This window comes from Myxocyprinus asiaticus, chromosome 27 (genome assembly GCF_019703515.2).
Source record: "Myxocyprinus asiaticus isolate MX2 ecotype Aquarium Trade chromosome 27, UBuf_Myxa_2, whole genome shotgun sequence".
NCBI classification, from domain to species: domain Eukaryota; kingdom Metazoa; phylum Chordata; class Actinopteri; order Cypriniformes; family Catostomidae; genus Myxocyprinus; species Myxocyprinus asiaticus.
This window is the reverse complement of record NC_059370.1, coordinates 5,450,697-5,460,174: the sequence shown is the minus strand read 5'-3', so window position 1 is coordinate 5,460,174 and position 9,478 is coordinate 5,450,697. Positions and strand designations below refer to the sequence as shown.

Sequence of the window (9,478 nt, the reverse complement as noted above, 5' to 3'; positions counted from 1 at the left end):
TTGTACGAATGCTGGTGGTCTGTATTTGTTTTTCTGAAAGAGATCACTTATCTGTCAGTGAATACTGAGAGGAGGTAAGAATTCATACTTGCTGGGCTCTTGGGCAGCTATGTTGATCTCAGAGATGTGTGATTAGGAAAAAGACTTTCTCCATTTTCTCAGCGCACTTAAATACAGCTAGTTTAATTACAGAACCACTGTCCCCTGAGACTGATCTTCAGACAAATATAGTTTTAATACTGCAGTCCATTACTGACACTTATTTATATGGTTGGTAATTTTAATAAGCTTGCCATCAGTGTCTTACCATCTCTTCCTGTCTGTCTCTCCTCGTTGTTCTGTCTCCATCTATTGGTCGGTTTTTGCATCAAATGCTTTATGCACCAAATGTTCTTTGAATCTTCTTTTTTTCTTGCTTGCTTTTTTTTTTTCTTTCTTGCTTTCTTTCTCCCGGTAGTTCACCTTAAAACAAAAAGTATGTCATCATTTCCATACCCTCATGTTGAACCAAACCAACATGACTTTCTTTTTTCCATGGAACAAAAAAGGAGATGTTTTTTTAAGAATGTCCTGGCAGCTATACAATAAATATATGGTGTTTCTTGAATAGTTCTAGAAAATAAAGTCTTCTTAAAACATTTTTCACACTATTTAATTCATTAATTTATTGATTTATGTATTATTATTTATTATTATTATTAATATTTTCATAGTTAAGTATTGAAAGTATGGGTCTGGGATGAGCATAAAACAGTCAAATCTATTAATTTTAATTAAATAATTATCTAATTAAATTTATTTTGAAAAGTACCAAAAATAAAAGAAGGCATTTTCTAAAGTTTCCTATTCAGTTTTAATGGGACCTTCATATATCAAAAAGAAATGTTGAAATCTTATCATTTAAATTCAAATAAACTCCTGGGACATGAAATTTACTAAAGTTGATTAAATAAATAAATAAATAAACACCCTAAATGAAAGTAAATGGGAATAATGGGAATAATGCCTGACAGGCTCCAAAAATGATGAAAAAGTGTTTATATTTCTAAGTAATATTTCTAGATTTCTGAAGTCATATAATAGCTTTCGTCATTGGTTTGTTGCATAATAGCTTTTGTTACATTAAATCTGTAACTGCTGATAATGATAATTACTGTCGTAGCTCTCAAATCTCGTTTGTGCATAGAAAATGGTCAAGATGTGTCATGCAGGACTGATGTCAATAAGAACAAATGTCATTGGTTTCTCACATCTCGATATCCCATATTTGAATGTACGCAAACATTTTTAATTTTTGGACCTCGACAGCCCCTGTCCCCACTCAGTTTCATTGTTTTTAAAATATAGCATCCAGAACATTCTTCAAAACATCTGCTTTTGTGTCTCAAGAGAGAAAGTCATAGGGGTTTGGAATGATATGAGGGTGATTAAATGTTGAATTTTAGATTTTGGATGAACTTTTACTTGTACGACTGGGAAACCTTTGATGGAGGAAAACATGAAAAATCCTCCAGGATCAAGGCCTATGTTCATACACGCAGGTCATGGTGCTCTGTAAAGAGAATGGAATCTGCCGTTCCTAATATCAGAGGGAGGTAGTGAAAGATGAGATAGAGGGAGAGAGAGAGAGAGAGAGAGAGAGAGAGAGATCTTATGGTCTAATAACTGAGGCACATCAGGCTGAAAGCTGAAAGCCGAGTGAGCTGATTGATGTGGACAGGTAGTTCCAAAGCCTCTGATAAGAAATACAGTTCATGCTAGCTAAAAATAGCATGTGTGTGTGTGATTGAGTTGCCATTAATAAGTGTATGGCACTGTATCAAAACCTAGTGAGCTACCTAACTAGACAGCATTTTAAGGCATCATAGGCACGCCCTTAATGATAAACCAAACACAAGCGAGGAAGCATAATACGCTACCTTCTAAGAAACTTACTTTTAGCCAATATCTAATGCTGCATTGCAATAATCCTTCTTGAAGAAGGCAATTCTGCAATGTATTGCTAAATTTCAATAAAAAAATACATTTAAAAATATCCAAGCTGGCAGATGAACTGGGAGAAATATCAATTATTAATTGCCTGATATTTGATTCCATACCAAAAAGCTAGTGAGATATATTTTAATATATTTTAAGATATATATACTATATAATAGTTCAAAGTAATGAAAAATGTATTTCTTTACTTAATATTTGTGTAATTTGAATTTTAGCATTTTTATCATAGCAACATGCTAAAGCAAAACTCTACTGAAATCTATAGAGTGCAACAGTCTGGTTCCGGAAGTAAATATCCCATTAATTTTCTCCATAGAGTAATTGATCTTTAGCATTAAACCTCTTAACCATCACAGGCCCACATTTAAACCTTTAAAAACAGACCTACCATGAGCTCTGAGGTTTGGTAATCGATAGTGTATGCTTCTGTTGAAGCTTTCAGTCCATGTTATTTCAACTTCATCTTGTTTACTAGCGCAATTACTGGTGAAGAACTACACTTCCCATGATCCTAAAGAGAAAGACCCACCAATCAAAGAATTGCTGAAAAACAAAGTGTGCCAAAAGACCTCTGCAGTGACCGTTCACTCCCATGACACACTGTTATTGATGCAATCGAGTTGGTCTCCCTACACTCTCAAACTACTTGTCTATTTGCAACTTTTTTATTATTTTGCAACATTCTTTAATTATATTGATTCTACACTTATAATCAGCAACTTAAAATCGATAGTTTTATATTGATCCGGAGTTTTTTATTCAATGTCTTTTGCAGTGCTTCATCGGATTGTAGTACACATTCATTGTATTTTTGTCTTTTATTTTGATTTTCAAATTTTTTTTTGCTTCAAATCAAAGTTTGTAATGTTGTGATTCACTTTAGAGCAGGTTGGTTTCGTTCATGGCTTAGATCTTTTTGGTCCATGTATGTTGCGTTCATTAGTTTTTCGTTTTGAAATGAAAAAACAAAACATCAATTATTATTTGAATTTTGTTTTTTCATTTCAAAATAAATAGGCAAAAAAAAAAAAAAAGGAAAAAAAGGCATATTTTTTGATAATTCGTTTTGTTATGAAAAAAATAAAAAAGCGAGAAATTAGCTAATTTCTCATGTTTACTGCTCATGAATATAAAATGAATATACAGCTTGTATATATGATTTGCACATGTGGGTGGGTCTGAAACTGCGCTGTCATCTGTCCTGCCTCAATCAAACCCATCAGAATAAGAGTTCAACGATACAGCTCTACAGATGGATTAATCTAATTTTTAATTCAGAACATTAACATTCTTCCAAATGTTTGACAGTTGCATATTTATTACAACTCTGCTGTCGCTTGTTAAGCAACCAGACAATGGATTTATCCAGCTTACCAACTTATAACTCAATAACTCGCTATGATGCCGTAGCTCTGGTTTTAAAAGGTAGGGTATAGATTATTATAAAACTGTTGTGATGCAAATTACCAAACATAACCACAAATTCGCACATTTCTATACATTATAAATAGCTAGACTTCCATTAGTGAGTTAATAGCCTACTGGTTAATGCTGTTTTTAAGCTTTGTGCACTCGCTCGGTTGTTTTCTGCTCACTGAAAAGCAGCTGAAATTGTAAAATATGATGGTTAATGGATTTGCTCCTTACACAATACAGATGTGGCCTTTGAGAGTGTGTGACCAAAAAAAAAAAAAAAAACGTTGCATCATATGGCATTAGGTGGCAAAGAACAGACATGATCAGTAGGGGGCAGTAATGTTTAATTCTTTGAACACCGGTTGCTAATGGTCTAAAATTGTCAGATTGTCAGCGGAAAACTGAAGTGAGAACAAAATCACTAAAAGCTATAACAAGTGATATTGAGCCTAATCAGCAATACACTACACAATTGTTAGCTATAAGTGTACTTTCTCAGAACCGTATGCAGCGGCATTATATATGTTGCTGCGTTCAGTTGGTGGGCTGTCGGATAAATCCATTGTTTGGCAGATGTAATAAATATGCAACTGTCAAACATTTGGAAGAATGTTAATGTTTTGAATTAAAAATTTGATTAATCAATAGAGCTTTATCATGTTGAACTCTTATTCTGATGGGTTTGATTGAGGCAGGACAGATGACAGCGCAGGTTGACCAATCACGTCAAATTAAATTTGACCCCCAAAAAAGTGCAATTTTTCTTATTTTATTAAAGAAAGAAATAACACTAACATCAATAAAGCAAAAAAACATTAAAGTTATTCATTTCTTTTGTGATTTTGTGATATTTATGATCTTATTTACCACTAAATTATTACATTGATATAAAATAAGTACATTTTTTATTTCCAATTCTATTAAAGAAAACTTAATTTCAGTAAATTGAAAGATTGTCAAAACATAAAAATATGTCATGCATTGCTTGCATCTCTGGTGACATCTGCTGAAAAAAAAAAAAAAAGAAGAAATACATGAAATGACAACTATGGCCAATAGACGGCTTCAGTGCTCCATGCACTGGCTGATCTCTATAAACCAATAAACAATTATTTGTCAGATTGAAGCATTTTTAAACCACTTTTGTTGAAGTGTCAGATTTTACAATTATGCTCCAAGATGCAGTCAAATTTGACCATGCTGCCACAGTCAAATCTGACTGAGTTATAAGGAAAAGACAGATAAATTAGTAATTTATTTCAAACAACAAACATCAAAATTCTAGCATTAACTGTCTCAAAGGGGTCAGACTCAACTTATGTTTGTTTGGTATGTTTGTGTGTGTTCTGCATTGTGGATGTTTTATAGTCTCACCCCTTCATTTATGTCTGTCTGTGTTCTGCATTGTGTCCAATTTATTGATTTTAAGTTGAAAAAATAAAATAAAAATGCTCTGTGTTTTAGTCTCCCCCCATCAAGACAGCAAGTGGAGTAAAAGTCATTAAGTCTTGTACCACTCAGATAAAGGAAAGAATTTTTATGAAATTATCAAAAATTAAACAGGGAAAAATTACCCGAACAGTACATAAGGGTTAAGAAATCCTTATGGAAGAAACTAATGGCAAAAATACATCTGGAAATGTAAGCTTAAGCATAGTTCTAGCGGGAGACTCGCAGCTATACATCATCACGCCACTATCTAGTTAGCTCCTAGCCAATCATACATCAGCTTCTGCTTTAAAAGCCTGCTTACAATCTACCACTTTGGTGTTTCAGTGTCCTCTACCTCCCCACCGCCACCAGTTGAGTCCCGTGCTGCACGGGGGTAGGCTCCTCGCCCCCTGCGTCCTATCTTCGGCATGATCTGACGGTTCGAGTAGCAATCTCATCGGACCTCCAGACGAGGCTTACGCCAAAAAAGAAAATATATTCTGTGATTCACTATAATTACATCAAATAAATGTCATTGCAACTTTAACAAGTCTACAAATCTTTCTGATAGAACCAAGATGGCTGAAAAAGTAGGTGGGCACTGTTGAGCTTCATAGTGCGTCGAATGTCCTGTGCACTTCATGTGAGGAGTGCTATTTGTATGGCTATTTAAAGTTCCAAGACTTTTGTAGCATTTTCTGCGCTGTTTTTGAGGGGAAATCTGCGGAATTCTGCGGAAGGGATTTAAACATAAAATGTGTTAAATGGAGCTGAGGATACTATTCTTTTATTGGTAGCTAAAGGAATCAAAATAGCTAAAATATTTCATAAACAAACAAGCAACATATGTGGAATGCATAGAACTTTTGTGACTGGCAGATGTTGCATTTGTCATTTAGGATGCTGCCTCAGGATGTACAGTAGCTGCCTAGGTAGACCACATTCAGCAAAGCAGCTCACTAACTTTTGGAATAGAACCTATGGGCCCGGTTTAGTTTTCTAGCCAACTGTTGAACTGCATGATTCTTTAGTGCAAGATCCCTGGATATGGTTTTTTAAACTTCATGATGTGAAATGTACGGTAAAGTGTTATTTTTGCAGGGAAGTGGCGAGTGCTAGAGTAAGCGCTCCACTCAGCAAAGCAAACATCCACCCCATCGTTCACAACTTATTCACTTTCTCTGAGCTGTGAAATGTCCACAACATAAAAGAAGGAACAATCTTTTCCCTTTTCAACCTGTAAAAGCTGAAACTCACTCACTCACTCACTCACTCACTCACTCTCTCCCCCTCTCTCTCTCTCTCTCTCTCTCTCTCTCTCTCTCCCTCCCTCTCCCTTGTGCTCTAAGGAGCTTTTCCGTCTCAATGGTTTGTATTTTTCTTTTAATAAAATGCAGTCAGCAGACAGCTTGACTGCCAACTTCAATACATCTCTCAACAGGCTCTGGGTCACATGATGCACTTTAAAGACTCTTGATTGGCTCCTGGTAGTTTCCATGGATACAGGTCTTGGTTCGCCTTCCTGGGAAAATGTACAATGTGAGTAGACACAGGAGAATCGATAGAATTTGCTGTCTAATCCTTTCCTTCATTTTAATGGTGGCATGATAGAGAGATGTAGAGTGTGAAAGGAGGTTAACATCCTCTTTCCATGTAGCTTTAATCATTTTTTGTGCCTTGTTTGATCATCTTGCTCATAAAAATCACAGGTTGACTGAGCACATAAAAACATCACTTAAAGCATTACAAACATTAGTCAGGATTCCATCCAAGTTGAGAATTTAATGTATCCAAAACTCTGGGATAGAGCAAAGTTGGGGAATAAAGCAGCATTTCCATCCCATTTGTTCAAGAGAACAAAATCATCACGTCTGGGGAAACTGCTGCCAGTGCCTTTTCTAGCTATAAGTGGTATAAGCGGTTGTTTAGGGCCCCTGAGCCACCAGGGTGCCCCACAAAACAAGGTAGGTTTTTTATACTAAAAGCTGTGAGTAAGACTCAGGCAGATGTTATGGCTCAATTAGACAGTTATGGGGGCCCCCTTGTGGCCCGACAGGGAAGGGAGAATGTAACCACAGGAAGAGACTTGTAGCTAGATGTAACATGCACACACTCCAAGGGTTTTTCATCATCATGACGTGCACCTACAATTAATTATTGTTATTTATTTTAGTTTAGTTTTGTGGGAGGTTTTTTTTTTTTTTTTTTTGGCACCAAAACCCTAAATTTTATTATAACTTAATATAGTATGCCAAAGGTGCCTGGATGGCTTAGTATTTCCAATGGATTTTTTAAGTTTGCATCCATGCAACTAGCGCCATATTTGATTTGTGATGTGAATGATTAATTAGGCAAATATGGCTCAAGATTAAGATGTATAAGGCAGCAGACATGGAAAAGTCCATTTTAACTTTATTTGGGGCCATCCAAAGAGTTGGTCACTGGTAAGTCATTTACTATAATATTACACAATATAGCTGTGAGCAGCAATTGCAGGGCCAAGTGCCGGAATGGTCTACTGGACCCATGGAGTGGATATGATATACATTGCAAATGCACACTGGTTTATGAGTCAACCCAAGTAGGATTCAAACCTGTATTTTTCCGATCTCCAGTCCAGCATGCAATATACTGTACCACATGGCGACAACATTAACCAAGGGAAATAACAAGATGAGAGTACAAAACGATTGCTGAGAAAATGTTACAGCTAAGTGGTTTTGAATAGAATCAGGAATTATGCGGTGAATTAAGGCCAACATTGTAGTTAGCCCAATGTGAAGACCCATTTGTTAACAGAAGTACAGTTTTTAAAACTATCATTTGTGGGATTCAAACACCCACCTTTTAAGGTTGTAGTCCAGAAAATACACTTGTGTTGTCACTTAGACATTGTGCCACTCCGTTGACACATCTCGAAGAACGATGGCAAAGAGACAAGTCAAGTTTAGAGTGAGCACACAAAAGTGTTGTTTAATTATCTTTTGAATTGTAGGTGGCACTGTCTACAAACTGCTCAGGTACCTTTAACCCTCTGGGGTCTGAGGGTGTTTTGGGCCCTGGAGAAGTTTTGACATGCCTTGACTTTGTGCTTTTTTCAGTTGCTTAAAAACATATTAATGGCTAAAGTCTGATAACACTGTATTTAGCACAAACTGGGCTACAATAATATGTGAGCAACATGTATGTAATTGTTTGTATTTTTGAGAGATCACGTTTATGCGTGGTTTTTGAAAAAAACAAAAATTTTAAGTCACTGAAATAAGGCCATATAACACATACTAAACATTTGTTCACAAGACTTTTGAGAACTGGATCTTGTAGCCTAGATTATTTGCTACAAAATGATATGAAAACCATCCTGATCACTCATTCATACAAAACAATATATTCATTTAACTTTTGTAAGACACTTTTAGTGTTAGAAAGGCCATATGCAAAGAGGTGTAGATGATCATGAATATTGATGTGATTCACACATGAGGAGACAAAGACCCCTCCCCGAGAGAGAATGAATGTGAGGAGACTTAATGATTGAATGTATTGTTTGTAGCTTATTCACAAAATCAAGTTTAAGTTAAAAGAAGTAATCTGACTATACATTTTCTTTACATAAAGTCTTTACTTAAAAACTTTAGACCTACACTACCATTTAAAAGTTTTAGATCTGTAAGATTTTTTAATGTTTTTAAAATAAGTCTTTTCTGCTCACCAAGGCTGCATTTATTTGATCCAAAATACAGCAAAAACAGTGATATTGTGAAATATTTTTACAATTTAAAATAACTGTTTTCTATTTGAATATATTGTAAAATGCAATTTATTCCTGTGATGTAAAGCTGAATTTTCAGCATCATTACTGCAGTCTTCAGTGTCACATGATCCTTCAGAAATCATTCTAATATGCTGATTTTCTAATATGGGCATATCTGCAGCACATTTTACACATTTACACCCGAACAGATATTTTGCAAGCCAAGCTTCGTTGATGATAATGAGGCAGCATAAACACTAGTTAAAATATAATCTAAACATTCATATTATTTTTATATCATATTACATATCATATTTATGTCATACAGCATACAATTTAAATACCTGCTTTAGCTGAAACAACATTTAAATGTAACTAAATCTTGCCTATTAGGACATATTTCAAATTTCAATACTTTGAATACTGGCTGGCAAGTCTGGAAATAGTCCAACTAGTAAAATATGTACGTTTATATAAAATAGCATGTCAACTAATGTAAGTAAAGACTTACTCATCCGAAATTGTATCCTTGCCTAGACCAAGTCGCTCTTCAAATGTTCATCATTGGAGTCCCGCTCTTCTTCTGAGGAAAATGTGAACTCTTCCTCACCTGTGTAGCGTGCCACCTTCCAAAGGTGCAGGAAAGTGAATGGATCTGATGATGAACTTGATGTTTTTTAAGGCATTGTTGGGGCGTTTACCATTTGCATTGATCGCCTCAGCACATTACCGTATGAATAGTGCACTCTGCTGGTGGGTGTGATCATATTAACGATAATTAGCTGAGCCAGGAGAAACTGTACATCACTTTATTTCATACAGATTACATTGCAGAAGAATATTTGTTTTAAATTTGAATTATTTTATTTAAAAGAAGAC

The 9,478-nt window shown here is 35.3% G+C and overlaps 1 long non-coding RNA gene across 1 annotated transcript; it reads right to left on the bottom strand.

The window, feature by feature from the left end:
- Positions 1-324: 324 nt before the first annotated feature.
- LOC127418351 (uncharacterized) lies at positions 325-9,271 on the bottom strand. The gene is made up of 3 exons (XR_007893413.1): positions 9,111-9,271; positions 1,465-1,579; positions 325-462 (listed from the first exon to the last, which is right to left on the bottom strand). It is a non-coding gene; the product is annotated as an uncharacterized LOC127418351 (long non-coding RNA).
- Positions 9,272-9,478: the final 207 nt, after the last annotated feature.